Genomic DNA, 23,335 nt, shown 5'->3' with positions numbered 1-23,335 from the left:
AAATATTACAAGTATTCGGTGTCTGAAAGAGTCATCAATATTCTCTCTGTAGACAGGATCCTGGCTATATATGGTTGCACATTCTTCAAAGAGCGTATATGCCTTTCTTTTCATTTATTTTTAAAATGGTCCTATGAAGAGAGGTAAAGATCCAGAAATACGTGATCCTCGGCAAGCAGCACATATTTTTTTTAAGCATCGGAAGAACGACTACAAGGCTAAATAGCTCCCTATTGACCATCGGAAGTTCCACTGCACTGTGGAACTTTCCTTAGTGCCTAATGCACTGCGTTTAATACCTGTGGCTTTGCAGGGTTGTAAAGAGGCCTCTTTTCAGCATCAATTCAGAGAAGTAAGATTTAGATATATGCTCCATCTTTTGGCTCATGTAATTTGTGACAGTGTTGAGACGTGTCATATTAGACTTAGCATATGCTACTCACCAATTTAGTATGATAAAATATTTTTTGTTCCTGAATTTGTAACTTTGACAAACTTTCTGCTAAAATATATAGGGCCTCCCTACTCCTCAGCTCCTCCCAGCCATTCCCTAATTAAACCACAGGGGTCAGCTGCTTCTGTCCATTGGTAGGGTGCAAATAGCTACATCTGACTCTTTCAGCTGCTTGTTGGGTCTTTCTAGTGCAGTCATGCTAGGTCCCTTTTTATGAAAGTCTGAAAGAAGCTGAGGAGGAGGGCAACCTGTAGGAGGACCAGCAGACTCAATTAAGTTGGATCCCCAAGATCTCTCAAACACTGGACTGCCAACCAGACAGCATACACCAGCTAATAGGAGGCTCCCAGCACATAAAGCAGAGGACTTCTGAGTCTGTGTTCAATCAGAGATGATGCACCTAACCCTTTAGAGACTGGAGGCGGCAGAATGTTTAGAGGTCAGGTGGGTTGAGGGATAGGGGGTGGGGGCATCCTCGTGGAGACAGGGGGTGGGGAGAAGGCATGTGAAGTGGAACAATCAGAGGGTGGACAGGAGGGGGTAAATAAAATCTGGAGTGTAAATAAATGAATAAAGAAAGAAACAAATATAAAAAAAAACCTAATACAACCCTAAATACAGAACTCATGCATGAAATTCTTAAAAATAACAACAAAAATATTGCTGTCATTCTTGTTTAGGTAGCCTTGTTGGGGAGACTTTAAGGGTATAACTTCTGACATTAATTAGAAGCAAAATATCACAGCAAACTCCATGTTCCTCTGACTACTAAAATCCTTTTGGCCTGTCTTCTGTAATGATCTCTGTGCCTTAGGTACCAGAGTAGTTACACAGTAGAATGGAGTGAACTTTAATTTCCTATGCTGCACTCATATCTTCTAAATGAAGAGGAAGTATGGATGACTGTTTTTATAGACTCTAATGACATCACTTTTGTTAACATTTCTAATATATTTTAAATCCAGACTATCATACTCTCCTTGGGATATAATATTTTAAGCTGCTGTCTTCTAGTAGGTCAAGCTCTCCTTCTGGTATTGGATCATTCCTATGGAGAAGTGGCTTCACTGATTCCTTAATGCTACCTGGAGAAGAGTCGCTGCAAGATCACTCACACACATTTTCAAAACAGCATGGATTTGCTGCAACCAAATTGCTGTAAATTCTTATTCTAGTAATCCAACATTCATTCTGTAAGGTTTAGTGACATTTATTTGTGTATTTGTATTCTGTCACCACTAATTTCATTTTACCCTCCTTTGTCTTCAAGTCTTGCCCTCATAGAGAATATTATTAAATTATTGTATGATTTTAACTTTTATTCTTTCAAGTATTCCCCTTTTTTGCATTACTATCATAGCTACTAATACTTTCAATTTCTTTTTATTTTTTTGTTTATTTTTATTTGATATATTTTTATTTACATTTCAAATAATTTCCCCTTTTCTAGAACCCCACTCCCCAAAAGTCCCATCAGCCCCCTTCCCTCCCCCTGTTTTCCCACCCAACTCTTCCTACTTCCCTGTTCTGGTTTTGCCCTATACTGCTTCACTGAGTCTTTCCAGAACAAGGGGCCACTCCTCCGTTCTTCTTGTACCTCATTTGATGTGTAGATTATGTTTTGGGTATTCTAGTTTTTTAGGTTAATATTCACTTATTAGTGAGTGCATACCATGATTCATCTTTTGAGTCTGGGTTACCTCACTTAGTATGATGTTCTCCAGCTCCATCCATTTGCCTAAGAATTTCATGAATTCATTGTTTCTAATGGCTGAATAGTACTCCATTGTGTATATATACTACATTTTTTGCATCCACTCTTCTGTTGAGGGATACCTGGGTTCTTTCCAGCTTCTGGCAATTATAAATAGGGCTGCTATGAACATAGTGGAATATGTATCCTTATTACATGCTGGGGAATATATATTAAAAACATTAGTTGGAGAAAGCCTCTAGTAATCACTATATTTTATATTACCAAAATTTATACACAACACACACACACACACACACACACACACACACATGCACAGCCAAGAAAGTTGTACTACATGGGCTGACAATGCTCTCCGCAAGAATCATAATAAGAAAAGTTGGAGGCACAAGAAATTTCCTTCTGGATGTTTGGTCAGGATAGATTAATCAGTACAGATTATTAATTAAACATTTCGTTGCCACTCAGATCTTGAAGGCATTTTCTTCCTGAAGATCTGTAAGCTTCTATCCTGAGATCTAGCTTCCATTACACCAGAAAAAATGAAGCAAGCTACAAAGTAGAAATTAATATTCCTACACAGCTGCAACACCTATGATCACAACCATAACCAGTATAGCAAGATAGCTTCAGAGGTACAATAAGTGGCACTCATGGTGATAACCAGTGGTTGTCTAAAAAGTCTTAAAGCCCAGTCAGGAGGGGAGTCACCACAGTAGTAATAAACATACTAAGGAAAGGAGCTTCAACGGCCACTCTGAGATACCTGCATAATTTGTGGCTATTTTTAAATCTTATACTTACATCCATAGACACACATATCTTACCTATGTAGCATCTCCCCCTCCCCCAATCAAAGGGGCTTTTCTTTGCAGCAAATGGAGGCCATCACAGAAAAATGTCAACTAGATACAATACAGAAATCAAAGGATCAAGAAGAGTCCAGCCCCAATGGATATCTCTACATCACAGCTCCCATATCTGCAGCTAATGAAACCTCACTGAAGATGGAGTGGTAAGACTCGTAGGTTCAGAATGGCAAGATGTCTGCTATGAAACTATCTCTTAGGAGAAGCTGCACAAAGAAGGCAGTACAATGGCAATACCAATAGATATGCTGACACAGAAAGGGGGAAATTTCATCGATTCCTCTTCCTAGACTATGGGTAGGGTAAGAACTATAGGTAACTAAAGGTGCCTGGAAGGGGAAGATTAACTTTTTTCCATGAATGAACCCCCTTAGTAGTTACCCAAACAAAGAAGTCAGTCCTGAAAACAATATACACACAAACAGCAAAAGTGGACTCAATAGGATTATTTTTATCTGCATATATTTATATAATATACATTTGTATATATATATATATATATATATATACACACACATACACACACACACACACACACACACACACACATATATGTCTCTAACAGTAGCAATGAAAGAAAGAGAGGACATCAGTTAGAGAGAGCTTGAGGAGAGGTACCTGTAGAGACTGGAGAGAGAAAAGCAAAGGTGAAAGTGATATGATTCCATTTTAAGTAAAAATATATTAAAATATATGGATTGCCTAGTGTACCACTTTAATTTGTTTGACAGGTTTTAATTGAGAGCGTAAGTGAGCATGAAACTTTCATTGTTTGTCTGGAAAGGAATGGGACTATTCAATTCAGCATCAGATTTTTAAGTTCACTAACTTATTTTGAGTAAGTCTAACTTTGAAAGTTCTAGAAAGTGCTTTAGTTCTCTTTAAAACACAATGGAAACTTCACCATCTAATCTTTTGATTGAAATGTGCAAATGTTTATTTTTAACCTTCTTTGTGTAATTTTGAATCACAGTATTTTATGCCCAATTTCAATGATACAGACAAGGTTATGACAGTATAATTTATTCATTGAGTAGGCTACACAGCCAATTTAAATATTTCCTTGTATCTCTAATAGCAGATTGGTACTTTGGACAGCCAATATCCCAGTAAATGCAAACAAAAACAACACCAAGGATTTGTTTTGTGCCATTTATTTTCAATGTGCTTTAATTGCACAGGAACTTTAATTGAGCTGTAATTGCACTTTATTGCATGCATTTGTATGAATTAAAAAATACTTAAAGCAGAAGCGTGGTAGATGAAACAATCCCATGCATACAGCAGTTGTCATAAAGAAAAGTTTTTATCATCAGTTTTGTTACCACCATTCGACAACTTTAACGTGAAGAATGCAATGCAGTCACATTGTGTTCAACCGTGCTTCTTATTTTCCATTAATCCCCCTCTCCCATCTCAGACATTTTTTTTTTGGTTGAGACTCAGCTATTTTGTGCTCCATTCTCTCGGGAAGGATTCAAACCTCAGAGTCTGTCTGAAGCCCAATGCTTCCTTGTGTTCAACCTTGCTGAAGCAAGACTAGACATTTGAGGAGGGTGGCAGCTCCCAGGAAGGATGCCTTGTGTGTCGGTCCTTACTGCATTCTTGCTATTCGGTGTGTGGCAAGACTTACACTATTTCCAAAGGTCCTATTGGCCATAAATTTTACTTAAATATAGTTTTTTGTAACTCTTTGGTTATTCAGTTCAGGGTGCTACTGACTTCCTAGAGATCTGAACTATTTTTTATTTCTTCTTGGTTTTATTAATTTTGCCCTCACTTCTGTGTCTACTGCCTCTCTGAAATTCATATCAGTTACACTCTTCATGGACCATCTGTTTCTTGCTGAGACCTTAAACTGTACATCATCTTTACAAATGTACAAATGTTTCTTGTTTTCTTCATTTGTGTCTTTCAATATGCAATGTGAGATATAAATTGTGCTCCATTAGGATTAAGTGATTAGTTGACTGTATCCTGCATGTGAGATTGCTTGCAGAGTAAACTCTTCATACATTTTCCACACCAGAACTGATTAAAACACAGCTGCACAACAGAGTGGGAAAGCACTGAGTTCAAATTCTCATTATTGCTTAGGCCATGTAACAAACTCTCTTGATATTAAACTATGTCAATATTTACCTGCTTAATTGAGCTGGATGGAAATCTTATTTTTTCATTAAGCATACCTACCACTAATTTAGGTATTGCTCACATGGAGAGATGAGGAATGAGCTGCCACTGAGATATAGCTCTCTCTTCCTGAAAAGGAACTTCAATGGGTTTGTTTTCATATTATGACCATATATCTATTAGAATTTTACTACTGTAGATCTATATTTGGTCTCGGAATGCTCTCCATTCACTTTCTCTGCTTCTTTCACACTCTCACCAGTTTTCCTTGCCTGTCCTGGGTGTATTCAGTGGCCAGCTTTCTCATGTTCAATAACTGCTCTTGTTTATCCTCATACATTTATGTGTTTAACGGACCGTCAGTTTCATTCCTTACATTTTAGCAGATGTAGCATTATCATGCTTTTCCCAAGTTCAATATTTGCCAAGCAGTAAACAGTTTTATTGTCCATTCCTAACAAGAAACAATTCCTAAAAATTTTTATGGATTTTGCTTTCGGTTTGCCAAGATCTGTTCAATATTCACAACCATTAATTGTCATCCCAGCCAGGCATGGAGAGCAATTGTTGAAGGGAAATGACAAGGCAGGTTATATAACAGACCAAAGGGTGAGATTTGTCGCGAGAGAATGACCTTCTTTTCTCAAGGGATCACATTTATCTGTAGCTGGTATATGCTGTGAAATATCATATTGATTGTTGCCTTATTAGGATTTGAAAATAAAGGATATACCACACTAGGTGTTTATATCACTCCACTTAAACCTCACATATATTTTATATTAAACATTAACACAACCTCTAATTCTAGAAAAATAAGTTACAATATTGAATTAGTTTGATAATATATCTAGAGTCACATAGTTGATATTCAGTATAGATATATTTCAAAGTAAGTCTGTTGCCCTAGAGTTACAATGAACTTTATCAACCTTTTCTGTGGTGTTGTGAGTAAAAATGGACCATCTTCTTATGCTTTTGTTAATATGACACTTTGGAGCTCACTGGCCACAGTCAAGGTACTTAGACAAATAGTGAAAGCGTAGATATAGAGTTAATTTTTAAGTATTGGGTGAAAAATAAGAATAAGATAACTAATGGAAATATAATATTGTTTTCTAGTTGGGCCAATTTTTCAGGAGCTACAAAGATACATTTATAAACTGGCACCCAGGTCAAAGATTTTATACTTTTATCCTATCTTTCTCATCTAGAGGCTTAGTTTCTGGAATAAAAGTCCGTGTTAATATCAAGATCATCTTGTATTCATTAGAAAAAACATATGTGACATTGTAAATACCAATGTCAACAGCAAGCTGTCTTATTTTCCATTCACACATATGTGAGGCTTTAGTTTATCATGCCATCTACCATCTGGCTATCAGGAGAAAAATTTTAATGTATTTTAATAAAGCACATATTAAAGGAAGCAAGTTATTGCTAAGGAAAGTACATGGGCATTTACATTTTCCCTGGTTACTTCTCATCATTAATTCATATTTGTAAGGTAAAATTTTGTGTAGGCATAGCATGGTGGTGTATACATTTCATTCAGATGGTTGGGAGGCAGGCTTAGCAGTCTTAGGCTACTTCTGCTACACAATGAGATCCTATTTTAAACCTAACAAGAAAACAAGTGAACAAACATTAAAGTTCATGGAATCCAGTTAACCAGTGCAATAGTCTCCACAATGTCTAAGGGCCTGGTGTTAGGTTCTAACACCAGAATAAGAAAAAAATATTCTGATTTGCCCATTTTGTATTTGCATAAAAGTATACTTATGCTTATATTAAAAGACAAAGAAGTGATATTATTACGTATGCGTCTTGTCATCTACGTGTTCTTGGATTGTATGTCAGCTATATAAGTGTGCAGTATCTAGTATTTTAAAGTGATTTGGGTTTTCTCTTTGTATAAATTTAGAAATAATTAAGTATATCTGCAGAGAGAAAAATTAAAAGAGTGGGAGCAGCCTGGTACATCTTTCCAAAGCTTCACCGATTTTATCAAGTTTCCTTTTAGCTCAGACATAATGCTTCTAAAAGAGACACCCCTTTCAAATCCATTAGTTATTGTCCCTTAGTGAGGATAATCAATATTGACTCACCCTGAAGGAATCAGGATTAGATCACCCCTTCAACACTGAAATTTCCTGTAAACACTAGCTCCATTGTGAGTAATCTGGGAATGGATTCATGAGTCTCAACTAGAAGTTTACTCACCCAGGGCCAGACATATTTTATTTTAATGTATCTTCCTCTATGATAAATTATAGACTTCTGAAAATGCATTGTTTCACGATCTTTTCCTGTTGACAAAAAATATTCACGAGAGCAGTTCCATACCCTGGTGCAATGTCATCTTTCCTATACAAATGGCTTGTCTGGCATTTTTATATTCTATACTTCAATTTCCCCCAACTCTGTTGTCAGAACAATTACCTGATTAAGGGGCAACACCATGTAAATGTTCAGCTCTCTCACAGGCTCACACTTGCTTTGGCATATTTGTTTGTTTATTTGTTTGTTTATTTATCTTTTTGGTAAGGGTAAAGAAATGAAAGGGAAGCTGGGCTTTTGTGGACTGCTCCCATGTGTTTCCCCTGGGCTTTTCATTTGCTCTCAGGCCTGGCATACCTCAAGACAGCTAGAGTCACTGGTGAACCTTTGATCTCACTCTATTTAATTAGGGAAACCAACAGGATCTTGTGTTTGGAGGCCAGCGATGTGTAAAAAGCCATGTGTAATGTAAAGCCTGACAAATTGCAGTGAGTATTTTTGGACAGCCGACTTAGCGGGACCTTTGTTGTCTGTGCACTGCCAGCTTTTGACTCAAACGGAGTAGATTAACATAAAAAGAGAATCCTCCATTCCTGGGGCATGCCTGGAAAGCATGAATCTGTCTCTTTTGATTCATTTTTTTTCCTTGAGCTAGGTCATGTACAATATAACACCATTACCATTTATAGCCTGCAGCTTTTTCCCTCTTACCTTGGCTTTGCGTAAGTAGGTAGCTATCTGCTCAATCCCTTAGTTTTCCCTAGTATAAAATGCTGTCTATTGTCACTGAGGATTACTATAGTAATTAATTTAAATTACATTGTGCCGTTATGTATTGTAACACACTAACTTATATTACACCTGCAGTAGAGTTATGAAAACTATTCTTTGCAGGGAACTTTCAATATTACTGTAAGAGATGAGGCTGGCTTTTGGCAGGAGGGGAAAGCTTGTGAGTTTTACATATACAGTACATCAGAAGTGGGACAGTATATCTATGTTTCAGATCTGAGTCACAGCTGACTGCTAAGCTTTGGGATCTTATCATGTGAGACAGCTGAATCAGAGAGCTCTTTGGTTTTGGCCAAGGATGAGTTTGAATCTTGGCCCTTTGCCTCTAATTATTTTCTATTGTTGTTAGGAGATGCCATGACCAAAACAACATGTAGAAAAAGGATTTAATCTGTCGCTCAGAATACCAAATGATTACATTCTATGACCATGCAGATCCAAAACAAAACATGAGAGAGAGCTGGGGTAATAAATGAGAGTTGACCGGTTGAGGTGTGTGTGTGTGTGTGTGTGTGTGTGTGTGTGTGTGTGAGAGAGAGAGAGAGAGAGAGAGAGAGAGAGAGAGAGAGACAGAGACAGAGACAGAGATAGACAGAGACAGAGAGACAGAGAGAGAGACAGACAGAGACAGGCAGAGACATAGGCAGACAGAGACAGAGACAGACAGAAACAGAGACAGAGAGGGACTAGGCTTCCTGTGAATAACTTGGGAATTTGAAATTTCAAATTCTGTGTCCAATGAGACACATCCTTCAATAAAACCACATCACCTAATCCTTCCCAACAATTCCACCAACACAAGACTGAGCATTTACACACACAGTGGACATTCTTATGCAAACACCTCATTCTTATAGGAGGGCGTGCTTCTTTGTTACTGGATGTACTTCTTGCGACAGCTGGGGATGACTTTCTCATCTCTGTAATAGTGTCAAGGAATGAGTACATGTTGTCTTTCCAAAACACATAGGGCCTATGGCACAATGAAAACACCATGAGTTACCCATTCCCCCTCCCCCTTAATTTCTGCTTCCTCCATCATTCTTTCCTTTTTTTTCTAGTGTGATCACAAATTACAACATTTAGTGGTTATATTAGCTATGAGTTATGAATAACCATCTGTGGTAAAGCCACAAACCCTATCTCTGTTCCATTCCAAGGAAACTTACCTTAATCACTCTGACCCTGCTGCAAGGTTTGTCAGTGATTTAACTGCAGCACATCCTGCCCAGAATGCCATTCTACTTAAAGAAAACTTTTTTTTAAAACTTATTTATTTATTAATTAGATATTTGCTTTATACAAATTTCAAAAGGTATCCCCTTTTTGCATTACCCCTTGAAAACCCCCTATCCCATCTCCCCCTGCTCATCCCTAACCCCAGTTTCCTGACTTGCATTCCCCTATTCTGAGGAATCAAGCCTTCACAGGACCAATGTCCTCTCCTCTAATTGATATCTGAAAGGGTCATCTTCAGCTACATATGTAGTTGGAGCCATGGGTCCCTCCATGTTACTCTTTGTTTAGCTATTGGAAGTTTAGTCCCTGGGAGCTCTGGGGGCACTTGTTGGTACATATTATTGTTCTTTCTGCAAGGCTGCAAACCTCCTAAGCTCCTTGGGGCCTGTCTCTAGCTGCTCCATTGGGGACCCTATGCTCATTATATTGGTTGGCTATGAGCCATGGGTATTTTGATCCACTTTCCAATAAGGATCAAAGTATACACACTTTGGTCTTCCTTCTTGACCTTCATGTGGCCTGTGAGTTGTATCTTGGGTATTTCCAGATTTTGGCCTAATATCCACTTATCAGCGAGTGCATACCATGTGTGTTCTTTCATGATTGGGTTACCCCACTCAGCATGATATGTTCAAGTTCTGTCCATTTGCCTAAGAATTTCATGAATTCATTGTTTTTAATAGCTGAATAGTATTCCAGAATGTAAATATATCACATTTTCTGTATCCATTCCTCTGTTGAGGGACATCAACAGCTGGGTTCTTTCCAGCTTCTGGCTATTATAAATAAGACTGCTATGAACATAGTGAACCATGTGTCCTTATTACATGTTGGAGCATCTATTTGGGTATATGCCCAGGAGTTGTCTTGCTGGGTCCTCAGGTAGTGCTATGTCCAGTTTCCTGAGGAACCAACAAACTGATTTCCAGAATGTTTTTACCAGCTTGCAAAAACACCAGCAGCGGAGGAGTGTTCCTCTTTCTCCACATCCTCACCAGCATCTGCTGTTCCCTGAGTTTCTGACCTTGGACATTCTGACTGGTCTAAGGAGAAATCTCAGGGTTGTTTTGATTTGCATTTCTCTGATAACTAACAATGTTGAACATTTCTTTAGGTGTTTTTCAGTCTTCCTGTATTCCTCAGTTGAGAATTCTTTGTTTAGCTCTGTACTCCACCTTTTTAGTAGGGTTATTTGGCTTTCTGCAGTCTAACTTCTTTTTTATTAGATATATTCTTTATTTACATTTCAAATGATTTACCCTTTCCTGTCTCCCCCCTGAAAATCCCATAAGCTGTTTCCTCTCCCCCTGTTCCCCAATCAACCCTCTCCTGCTTTCCTGTCCTGATATTCCCCTACACTGCAGCATTGAGCTTTTCCAGGACGAGGGGCCTCATCTCTCTTTGTTGTCCAACAGTTCTTTGTAGATATTGGATATTAGCCCTCTATCAGATGTAGGATCAGTAAAGATATTTTCCCAATCTGTTAGTTGCTGTTTTGTCCTATTGACAGTGTCATTTGTCTTATAGAAATTTTACAGTTCTATGAGGTTCCATTTGTCAATTCTTGACCTTAAAGAAGCTTTGGGGAACTTATCATGCAACTACATTTCTCCTACATCTCATCTCTTTGGCTGTCTCCTTTCTTTAAGTTTACAAGACTCAATGAGGGCACTGATACATTGAGTTGGAATTTTATGCTCTTCAACTTTCCAAAAGTCTCTAGACATTTTTGCTTTCTGGAAAGTCAGCATGTTTCTATATAACCAGATTTGTCATTAACAGCAAGAAGGAGCTAATTCATCAGGAAAAAATCCATAGAACCCTTTCCCCTTTTAATTTTCTCCCAATGTCTCTGTGGTACTGACTTCTTCATCACATTCTAAGTGACTACTCTAAAGCTGATTACCATTAAATTTCAAATACAGAAATTGACTGTCTCCATAAATCGTCTTGTCAGTGTGGGCTTTTTACCAGCATACCTTATTTACTGGATCCACAGATACTTTTCCAGTGAATCTTATCCCTCAGTGTATATATTTTGCTTATGCTGGAATATTATTAAAAAGACTTAAACTTTATAAAGAACAGATTCTCTTCTATTAATTAACCTAATAAGGTGTGTTTTCTACGGGTTGTTATGAATGTCATATTTCCAGACTGCTATAATGTTTATATAATTTCTATTTTAAATTAATTACTTTTAAACAAGTAATGTTCCTGTATGTGTTTGTTTGTGTGCTTGTGTACCAAGTGCATTCAGACACCAACAGAGCTGAGAAGAGGGCATTAGTTTCCTGTTACTATAGTTACAGGTGGTTGTGAGTTGCCCCAATGTGGGTGTAGGCATCTGAACCAGGATTCTCTGCAAGATCAGAAAGTTCTCTTAACTGTTAAGGTGTCTTTTGGGGTCCTGGCATACATTTTGAAAAGGGGAAATATATTGCAGAACCAATCTGTTAATTGGCTCCAACTCTTCTGCTTAAATATTCTGTTAATATTTCTTCCCAAGTGCTTACAAAGAGGTTTGTAATAGTATGTTCTTAAATGAATCATGAATCTTTACTTATACTTCCTTTTTGGGGTCTTTTTGGGGTCACATGCCTTTATTTCAATCCTGCAGAGCAAATGAGTTATTTTTGTCATTTATAATAAAATGAGGAAGACTTTATGGGATGGTGGAAAATGCATAGCAGTTTAGCAAGAGCTGTAGGTTTAAGTTCTTTATATGACATATGTAACAGTGGCTATAAAAATTGCTGAACTTTCTGACATACAGTTCCATTATGGACAAGGGGCTTAACTATCGCTTACGTTACATGAGAGTGTAAATCTTAAGCAATAAGTAATGCCTGCAAAGGCAGCAGACACTGTGCTATAAAAAGTACAACTGATTTACAAGAAAGAGTAAAGATAAGATGATTAAAGATTAGAAAGGAAGTATCCATAGGGTGTACAATTCTTCAACTCATAGATTCTTTATGAATTTTCAAGCTTCCTAAAATGTTTTTAGTAAAATATGCTTGACAGAGTGTATGTCTTATACATGATTTGATTACAAGGGACTTTAGATTAGAGAGAGTATTTCTCTATGATTAGTTGGTCATAGTACTAACAGTCAAAACCAGAGTATGTTTTGACATTTTTTTTCCAAATCAAATGTTTCATTTATATATAACTAGGTTTTGGAAGAAATTGAAATATTTGATACAGAGTGGCTCAGACACAGAGTTGTAGAAATGCTCAGGAAGTCTTCAGAAAGAGCACACCAAAGGCTCTGTTTCCAGCTTAATCAGTTCACAGTGTTCTCTCTGATGCATCCCAGCACTGGCATTTCACATCAGGGGAACAATATCACCCTAAGCACAAAATAAGGGGTAGTTTGTGTCATCTCTGAACTGTCATTGATCTGTGGTTGTCTGCCAGTGCTTTTCTTAAATGTCCTAAGTGAATGGAGTCAAAATATCATCTCATGCTTTCTGATCTTATTGACTCAAATAGAGAAAATCAAAGCATCCAATTGTAGTACCAGGTAAATAAAATTATTTTTGATGGAATCAATGATTATTTATAAGTTTAGTCTGTGCTTTCTTATATGTAAGGCTAATTTTAGCCTACAGTGTGGAATTTTGCCTACAGATTAATAATCTTGCTGTTTTATTTAGTGAAATTAGGTTTTTAGATCCTTTTTTTGGAGATATAGCCACCCCAACACACCATGTTTAATAACTGAAGAATTTATTGTGTTTGGAAAGGAAGTAATTGACAATATTGGAAACAAAACTTTCATGGACATTCCTTGTAGGCATAATGTTTTTGTGCATTGTGTAAAAATTATCCTTCTGTTTTTCAGATGCTGATTTTTCTGCCCTCATGTATTGTTGCAGTCTGGACAAGGCAATGCAATACTCATACCTGACATATACTGCATCAAGTTTGTGTAAGCAGTGCTGACCATATATTCTCTGCCTTATCTGTAAAAACTGATCAACCAATGGCTGTGTGGAAGAGAGAATAGGACAGGACTTCTGCTAGCCAGGGGCTGGGGAAGAAAGAGAAGAGTAAATGAGATTTAGCCATAAGGGAAGCAAGAGAAGACATCATGGAAAAGCACATATGAAGCCCAGAGTGCCAGACATGCAAATGTCTCAGGGATTTGGGGTGGGAGGTGGCCACATTAGCTTAAAGGATTTAAATAGCTCAATGACTTCCCAGGTATAGTGTAGTAAAGGTTGATTAAATTAGTCTTGTTTTCTCTGTAGCATTTTAGTGAATGAGCTAGCACAAAGAAAAACATCAGCTGTATTAACTACTGCATACATTTGTATTAAAATAATTCTTACAGTACCCTGTATCTGTCATGGTGACAGGGTTCTCTAGAGAAACAGAACTTATGGAATTTCTCTCTCTCTCTCTCTCTCTCTCTCTCTCTCTCTCTCTCTCTCTCTCTCTTTCTTTCTTTTTGTGTGTGTCTGTCTGTCTGCCTTTCTCTTTCTCTCTCTTCATATATATATATATGTATATATATATATGTATATATATTATATTATATATATAATCTAATAAATCTGCTGTATATAAATGCATACACATGTCCCATATATTCGAGTGATTTCTTAGAAGGGCATATAGGCTGTGGTCTAGTCACCCAACAATGGCTGTGTACTAATAGAAGTTACAAGAATCTAGTATTTATTCAGTCTATGAGGCTGGATATCTTATCTGGGCTTCAGTATTTGCCAGAATGCCGAATATATGAGCTCTTATGTCAATTAAGAAATATATTTTCCAGCAAGAGCTAGAAGGCAAAGAAAGGGCTTACTTCTTCTGTGTCCTCTATACAAGCTGACAGCAGAACCTGTGACCCAGATTAAAGGTGGGTCTATTAAAGTTCTGCATCAGAGGTGAGTGGTTTCCTTTAAAATAATTTATAACAACTACAACAACAAAGGCTCACAGGTGTGACAGCCATTTAGATTTTACTTAATTCCAGATGTAATCAAGTTGATAATGAAGCATAGCCAGCACATATCCCTTTATAACATCTTGGAATCACATAATTAGGCTTCCTATGTAAAATGGGTCTTTCCTTATACTTCACCATAGAAAAATGCAGTTATTTGTAAGATATACTCAGAAAAGTAGCCTGATTAAGGAGCTATTGGTAATCTTTATAGATAATGAAGCAGTTAGAAAAAGAAAAATTCTTCAAATTCACAGCTCTGAGAGAGTGGAAAATGTGACAGAATCCAAGATATAATTGTAACTTGAAGATGCTTTTTATTTTAAGCTCAAAATTTTCTTGAAACTTATTTTTTGTCAATGAATTAGTCACATTTGTTGTAAAACAATCACGTGCCAGTCATGGAACATAAAGACATGGATCTTTCTTATCTACTTTGTTCATTTGTGATTACATTGCTTATTGTCTAAGTTGGCCCAACAAACTGCTTGAGATTAAATGATGGGTTTTCTCGGTAAGATCAGAACTCTTAAATTTTTTATTTTATTTTACAGTAACACAGCAGTTTGATTTAAATAGAATGTGTATTCAAATGCTGATAGTCATTAAAGTATTTAACCCAAGCAACACAACTAGTAGGTAACTAAGCTGAGGTTTCAAATGAAATTTTATAACATCTTTGTTCAGCTCTCTTTTCAGTTATTGAAAGTTTCTCTCTTGAGATAAGAATTCTTTAACTACTAAAACTGTAATAAAAACTAAGTAGATAAAGTCAATGTTCTCTTGAAACTTCTGTACTAGCAAGTTGAGAACAATTATAAATGAATATTTTCAAGTACAAAACATTTCCACAGACATTTAGACTGAGACATGTGATTGAAATTGACTTAGGCAGAATATGTTTATTGTATAATAAAATATCTCTTTGGGCTGAGTTGCCATGAATGGCAGAAAAAAATGTAGAGGAAAGCTTTACAAAAATTATATAGATGAGGATAGAAGATTTCAGCTCATTTTCCTTAAGTGTAAACATTCACTTTAATAATAGCCCTTGTCTTCTAGAGCTATTCTTTGTATAAAATCAATTATGAAGGCAAATGATAGAATTTATAGCCATGTCCTAGAATATGGTCCAAAGTATATAGCATGATTTCCTGTCATGTAATACCTCATAGATGAAGATGTAAAAGAACTCATTTTATGTCTGTGAGACATTCATTTTAGCTTCATTTAGACATGGTAATAATACTTTATAAATTTGCAATATGTATACATTTTATGAAACACATACAAATGTTTTGGCAATGTGTATATGTTTATATCATTGAGTTTCATGAATGACATTTAGCTGCCTTAAAAATATAAAAAAATTAAATAAAATGTTGGCCTCCAATTATAAGTTAATGTGAGGGTATATGTAAATAATAATTTGTAATAATTGCTACTACTTTTACTTGAACGTCAGGAGTCATAGAACTACATGATTTTACAATAAAACTCAGACATTATGAAATAAAACTTTCCATAAGATTTATACGTATCGATGTTTATGTATATTAAATGTGTGTGTGTATATGTGTATGTGTACCTATATTATGCTATATATAGCATTTTTATATATATTTCAGCTTAAATAAAACATCATCACAGCATAGACCCTGATGGTACCTCCCTGTCTTTAACATGAAACTCAAGGGTATAATTGTGTTCTAGAAAGCAACAGAGGGAAAGATACCAGGATTATCCATATTATCCATATTTTAAAAATTTGCCTTTTGATGTTATATGGGATACCTACCTTCCTTGTACTAATAACTGAATTGTTGAAAACAATAACCAAGAACCCAAAAGAACCAAAATGCTTTTCTTTTGCATCAAAAGCATGGATTAACACTAAGCCAAAAAATTTATATTCAATTTTCCAAGCCAATAATTTTATTCTCCTACTTCCAATTTCATCACCTGAAAGAATGAAGACCTTTTCACTGTCTGTTGGAAAATATTTACTTATCATGTATTTAATGATGGATTTACAGTTCTATAATGAATGGCATATTGTTGGGGCTTATTTCCAAAAATCTCAGAACTGATTTACATGCTTATTATTAAGATGCCTCATGTATAAAATGAATGAACAGAAAAAGGTTTTATAAGGAAATAGGTGAACTTATAATATGGTATTTAAAACCTTTCAGATCTTAATGCTATTTTATTAAATATTAGAAGATGGGTTTATATGGCAAACAATGAATTTATAACTAATGAGTCCTGGTACGGTGTGTGTGGGGGAGGATAGTCAGTTCATCTTATACCAAAATATCAAAAATGGACTATTATGCATTTCTCAGGGGTTAAGAGCACTGATAGCTCTTCCAGAGGATCTAAGTTCAATTCCCAACTGTCTGACAGCTCACAATACTCTATAACTTCAGTTCCAAGGAATCTGGAGCCATCTTCATGCCTCTTTAGGCACTGCATGGATGTAATGCACATACATACTTTCAGGAAAAGAAATATTAAATAAAAATAAATAAAATAAATAAAATATCAAAAATATATATGAAGACAGTGAATATATACAAAGGAAAGACTTAATTAATTTAGAGCTTTTGAGATCCAGGCTATGACCTCTTTGTTGGCTCAGCTGTGTGTTGATGAGGACCTCTTCATGATGCAAGTGAATGTCAGAACAGAGGGAAGGGTGTGGCAAAGATTAGATTTATGTAACAAACTATTTGAAAACACTAACATGGTGTGAAATGCTAAAACTACGGAGAAGTTAATTATTCTGAATCTCAAATGATTCAGAAAGTTTTATAACCTATCACTCGAGTGATAGGTTGTAGAACATCCTGGGTATGTTTGTTTTCTTTTTTCCCCCTATGGAACATAAAACATGGATTAAGACACAATCTACGGTATGGATAAATAATACATAAATGGATAAATCAATAATCAGGCAAGACACATAGAAAGCAGAAATTAGTGTAGACATTGTACATAGGAAAAGTTATGGGACCAAGCATCCCTCATCCCTGGCAGTATGTGGGATGAGGAGAGTGGATCTGGTTGACTACATAGAGCCTGGAATTGCAATGCAGTAAAATGGTGGTTCCAGGAGGAGCCTCCTATGTTGATGCTGATTACATCTGTATTTATACTGTTCGGACATCATTTTGATATAGTTTGGATTCCTAGAGGTGCTATGTCATCCAAAACAGAATGTTTTACAAATGCAGAAGCCACTTCCAACCCTCTGTGTGAACACCCAAGCCTCTATGGCATGTTAACACACCCCTCGTGTGACAGCTACTCTTAAATGTTGGACTCAGGAGAAGATAAATCTTCATTTCACAAATTGTTTTTCTGTCTGCCTTTTTTATACCAAAAGTTAGTTGGAAGCCACCACACAGGTAGTCAAACAAACAATGAACAAATAAAACAGCAAGAACAAGAAAATTCAAGTTCCCAGTACAGAAATATAAAGCAAACTAGAGAAGGCAGCTGTGTGAGTAACGGGCAAATACTCTAGAGAAAGAGCAGGCAGGCGAAAGGAAGTGGGGAGGCAAAGACTGATGTGTGAGGGGAAAAAAAGCAAAGCAGGCCAGTAGGCACACACACACACACACACACACACACACACACACACACACACATCTACATATACCTTTCTTTCTTTCTTTCTCTCTTTCTTTCTCTCTTTCTTTCTTTCTTTCTTTCTTTCTTTCTTTCTTTCTTTCTTTCTTTCTTTCTTTCTTTCTTTCTTTCTTTCTTTCTTTCTTTCTTTCTATCTCTCTACCTCCCTATCTGTCTATCTATCTATCTATCTATCTATCATCTATCTATCTACCTATTTCTATCTATCTATCTATCTATCTATCTATCTATCCATCTATCTATATAATCTATCTCTATGCCACAAATAGAAATGTTAGCAAGAAGAAAGGTAAGATATGAAAAGCATGCATTAGAGTGTGTTAGTTCTTAAATTTGAAACTCTTGTAGAAGTTTCTACACTGAAAATGTGTGGTTGGTTTATGAAAGCAAAGTTGAAGAAAGTGGACTGAGGTGGATCATTGGCTTTCCTGGTAGATGATGTCCTTTCCAATTGTGGCATTGTTCCAAAGTCTGTGATACCAATTGATTATCTCATAGCAACTCGATAGTGCCCACATAAAAATGAAACTCCACAATTCTGAGTCTAATATAATGGTTTTCACTCATCATCTGTCTTTTAAAGTCACTACTTTGTTAAACTTCAAGAGGACAAAGAGAGATGCTTTGGGAAGGCTGTGTTAAATGTCACCTGGTAGAAATGTCTATGGTAGAGAAAAATATTATTTAGTCATTTATTTAACTCAGTAGTTGTATTTACTAATTCTTTGATTTTTGTGAAAGTATTTCACAGGGCCCAGTCTAACATAACATTTATTATGTAGCTGAGGTTGGACTTCTGATCCTTCTGGTTCCTATCCCAAACCACACATTATTTCTATAACAATAAATAAAATTAAAGCTAAAACCACATAACTCCTATGTCAATGTTTAGCACTGACTTTAGGTAAGAACACTATCCATATACATATAATATATATTCACAGGTGACATGTATGGAAATATCAAGCCAAATGATATATATTCTAAGACAGATCTGTTATTTAATTAATTGTTAAAACATTCAACAGTAGTTTATTTAACTATAAAACAACTTAGAAGTTAAAATATACTTTGATTTCTGGATCAAATAGAAACATACTGGGTATTTATATTTGAAACATTCTTTATTATGTTACTTGAAATTATGTAATTTGCTTTTATTCAGGATGTTCCAAAAGAAAATTAAGGCATTTGGGAACAAGGCCGTCCATTATTTGACACCATTACTCTAATATATTTCCTAAATGTTCTGTATTAGACAAATTAAAAGTCATAGTCAACATACTGGGAAGAATATGCATTGCTATAATGAACAGTTTATTCCATGACATTTTTAGGTCTACTCTGTTTACAGGATATATAGTAGACGACATGTACAATTGTTACTTAGGCTAATTGTTAATTAGTCTAATAGACTTAATATTTTATAATTATCATCATTTTAACAAAAAAAGGCATATTAAATTTTTGTTTAAATGTAATTTTGGTCAGGTGTTGGTGGCACAAGCCTTTAAACCCAGCACTTGGAGAGTAGAGGCAGGTGTGCTTGTGAGTTTGAGGTCATTCTGGTCTGCAGAGTGAGTTCCAGGACAGCCGGGGTCACACAGAGAAACCTTGTCTCAAACAAACAAACAAACAAACAAACAAGCAAACAGATAGACAGTCAGTCAGACAGACAGACAGACAGTCTGACAGACAAGTAGAGTATTTTTTTTCCTCTGCTATCAAGCTGGATCAGCCGGTAAAGGTAATGGTTGCCAAGCCTAAGACCCAGAGTTTAATCTAGGGAGCCCACACACTAGGAAGAAAAAAAAACAACCAACTTCTACAAATTGACCTCTCCCCTCCATACTCATTCCCTTTCTCATGTACAACTCTAGACAGACAAGCATGAGTATGCACATGCACATACACATACCTACTACATACATTTTAAAAAATCTATTTTCATGAAGCATAATATATTATTTGCCTTACTTTTTATACAAATATTCTTTATTAAAGTAAGGACATGTCTATAAACTATATGGACACTGGATACCACCAGGTTGCTGAATTTCCCTTGTGGAGGTAATGGTAGACTTCCTCCATCCTCACATTCATTGGGTAAGCAGGACACTAGTGCACAAATGACTTCATGGATCTGCAAAGCGCTGCTCTCTTTTCTTTCTGTGTTATCCATCCTAAGAATGGTTAGGGCATACTTGGCTGATTTCATGAGTTACAGACTTCATTCTACAGTTGGGGAATTGGGTCACCACCCTGACTCAGAGCTGCTAGTCAATCACAGTATATGAAAATTTTTTGTTGTTGTTGTTTTAAAGTGTTTCCAAATATTTTCTTTTACAAGAAATATTATTTTTTATTTTTTGCCATGAACAATTTCATATATGTAACTTCTACTCACTCTCACTCCCTCCTCTCTTATCCTTGTAATCTAAAATTTCCTCTCCCACATTCATGTCCTTTTGTTCTGGGGTCACCTGTCATTAAGCAGGACTATCCTTGTGAGTTTGTGCTTTGAAACTGTCTCCTAATGGGTGAACTTCTGAATATAACACTGAACAAAACATCTGCCTTTCCTTCAGAACCCACTAATACTTAATTGTCCTATGCAGGAGAAAGGGGTGTTATAAGTTATTAGCTGAGTCATGGTTGGCTCTCGATAGACCCAGTTTTACTCAAACCCAGCATACTTAATCTCACCACCCCTGAGCTCAGGATTGTCTACATTATGCCCTGATGAAAGCTTCTTCTAATCTACGACCTGCTCCACATTATTCTCTGAACTATAGAAAAGGTGAAAATAAAGTGTCTATTTAGGCTTGAGCACTAAACTCACAGTTATTCCTGGTGTCTTGAACACCATGGGTCTTTTTGTACTGATCAATGCAAAAAGAACCTTATGTGGTTAAAGATGTGAGAAACATTTTCTATGAGGATAGACACCAATGTTTAGAGTGCAGTTTGATTTTGTTATTTTACCTAAAGAACAGTAGTGTGCTCTACCCTAGGATCTATGACCTCTCAAGTCATCAGAATGTTATTAGGTTTACAGTACTGGGCATGGATTTACTCCTTGGAACAGGGTTCAAATATTGAGATTTTTCTTACGCTCATCTCAGTCATGACCCTGTGGGGCCATTCACTGTGTCTTGCCTTGCAGACTTCATAGTTCCTACAGTATAGAGGGGGTGTTGCTAAATGCATATCAAAAGAACTGAAGTAAGGATCATACATAAAAAAAGAATATGTGTTTTTTGTCTTTTCAGGCCTGGGTGACCTCACTCAGTATTTTTTTCCTGTTTGATACATTTATCTGCCAAATTCATTTTCCTTTGTACTTTAACAGAATTTCATTAGGTATATTTATCACATTTTGGGGTCTGGGTGACTTCACTCAGTAGTTTTTTTCAGTCCTCTTTCTCTATCTGCCAAATCCATATATTCATTTTCCTTTGTACTTTAATAATATTTCACTATGCATATTTGTCATATTTTTCACTATTTATCTGTAAACTGACATCTAGGATGATTCTGTTTCCTAGTTGTTGTGAATAGAGCTAACAAGTACATAGATGTTCAAGCCTTTCCCAAGTAAGATATAAAATCCTTTTGCTGTATGCTCAAGAATTGTGCTGCTCATCATTTGACAGACTACTTCCAGTTTTGTTGAAAAAAAATCACACTGATTTCTGCAGTGGGTATACCATTCTATATTTCCATTAACAATAAATAACGGGTACCCTGCACACTTCCCAGTGTCTGCTTCCATTTGATGTCTTGGTAGTAACCATTCTGATTGTGATGCTATATGATATTAATTTAAAAAATTCATTTACTTCTTTGCAAATGATGTTGGATAATTTTGAAGTGTTTATGAGCTTTTAATACTGATTTGTATTTTCAGTTTGGAGAATTTTCTACTAAGTTCTACTGCCCATTTAATCGAGTTCTTTGTTTTCCTGGTGTAGAGTTCTTCCCCATTCTTTGTGTTTTCTACATATTATCTGTTAGAAATATAGCAGGTAAATATTTTCCCTTATTCTATTCTGATTCACTTGATTGACAGATTTTTTTTTCTGTAGATAGATATAACTCGTAAATCCAAGTTGTCAGTTAGGGCCTCATTTCTTGTGACCAGAGTCCTATTTAGACAGTCTATTCCTATGCCTGCATCCTGTTACTTGATACTTTCCCTTCGTGCAGTTTACAGGCTTTGTCGCGAGGTCCTTGATATATTATGTCATGTGCAAAGCAGGAAGGAAATTTATTTTGTTTTCACTTTGACCACATTCAACCAAAGTCATGGCAAACTACCCCTTTGAGCAGTTTTATTGCATTGTTACTGCTTTTTGTTTCAAGTTTCCACCGCCCGCTGCTTGAGAGTCCAAGGCAGTAACCCTGAGCTAAAGTAAGAGCCTTTCCTACTGCTCACATGGACCTCTGAACAAGAAACTTCATCCTTCTCCATGCAGGTTCTTGGAACCCTACTCCTAGCAATTGAAATCTGCCACTGATTTTCCGAATTTCCCCTGAATGGTAACATACTGGGAAATAGAACAGGATCTCAGAGGCAATATTCACATACCGATAAAGGAAGCACATGGGGTTGAAATTCACCTTGTTTGCCCTTCCCCACAATGCTGGGAATTTACAATGCATTGATCAAAATGCTTACTGGGACAATCTTGAGGGCAAGTGCCAGTGGACATAGCAAAAAGAGCCCATATAGATTTCTGCCATGTGGGTTAGAGACGGAACCTTTTGTTTATATGTATGTATCTCTAAAGATGGTTACTACAGTTCTCTAGAGGCAACTGAGTTCATATTTGCTCCTTTTCTTTCTTTTTTTAAAAATATTTATTTATTTACTATATATAAGTACACTGTAGCTGTCTTTAGACACACCAGAAGAGGGGGTCAGATCTCATTACGGATGGTTGTGAGCTGCCATCCGTGGTTGCTGGGATTTGAACTCAGGACCTTCGGAAGAGCAGCCAGTGCTCTTAACCACTGAGCCATCTCTCCAGCCCCCTATTTACTCCTTTTCAAATTGTAGAAATTTCCTTCTCTATATACGTAATTAGGACATAGAAGAAGTATTCAATATATTGGTCTTTGTATTTACAGAGAAGGTACAGAGATGATACAGTATCACTGATTTTTTTCACAAACAAGAAACTGTCAAATAATCTTGAACCCCACATGGCAGGTTTGAGATTTGAGTAAGAATC

This window comes from Apodemus sylvaticus, chromosome 16 (genome assembly GCF_947179515.1).
Source record: "Apodemus sylvaticus chromosome 16, mApoSyl1.1, whole genome shotgun sequence".
Taxonomy (NCBI): Eukaryota; Metazoa; Chordata; class Mammalia; order Rodentia; family Muridae; genus Apodemus; species Apodemus sylvaticus.
Note: the sequence above shows the minus strand (reverse complement) of the source record.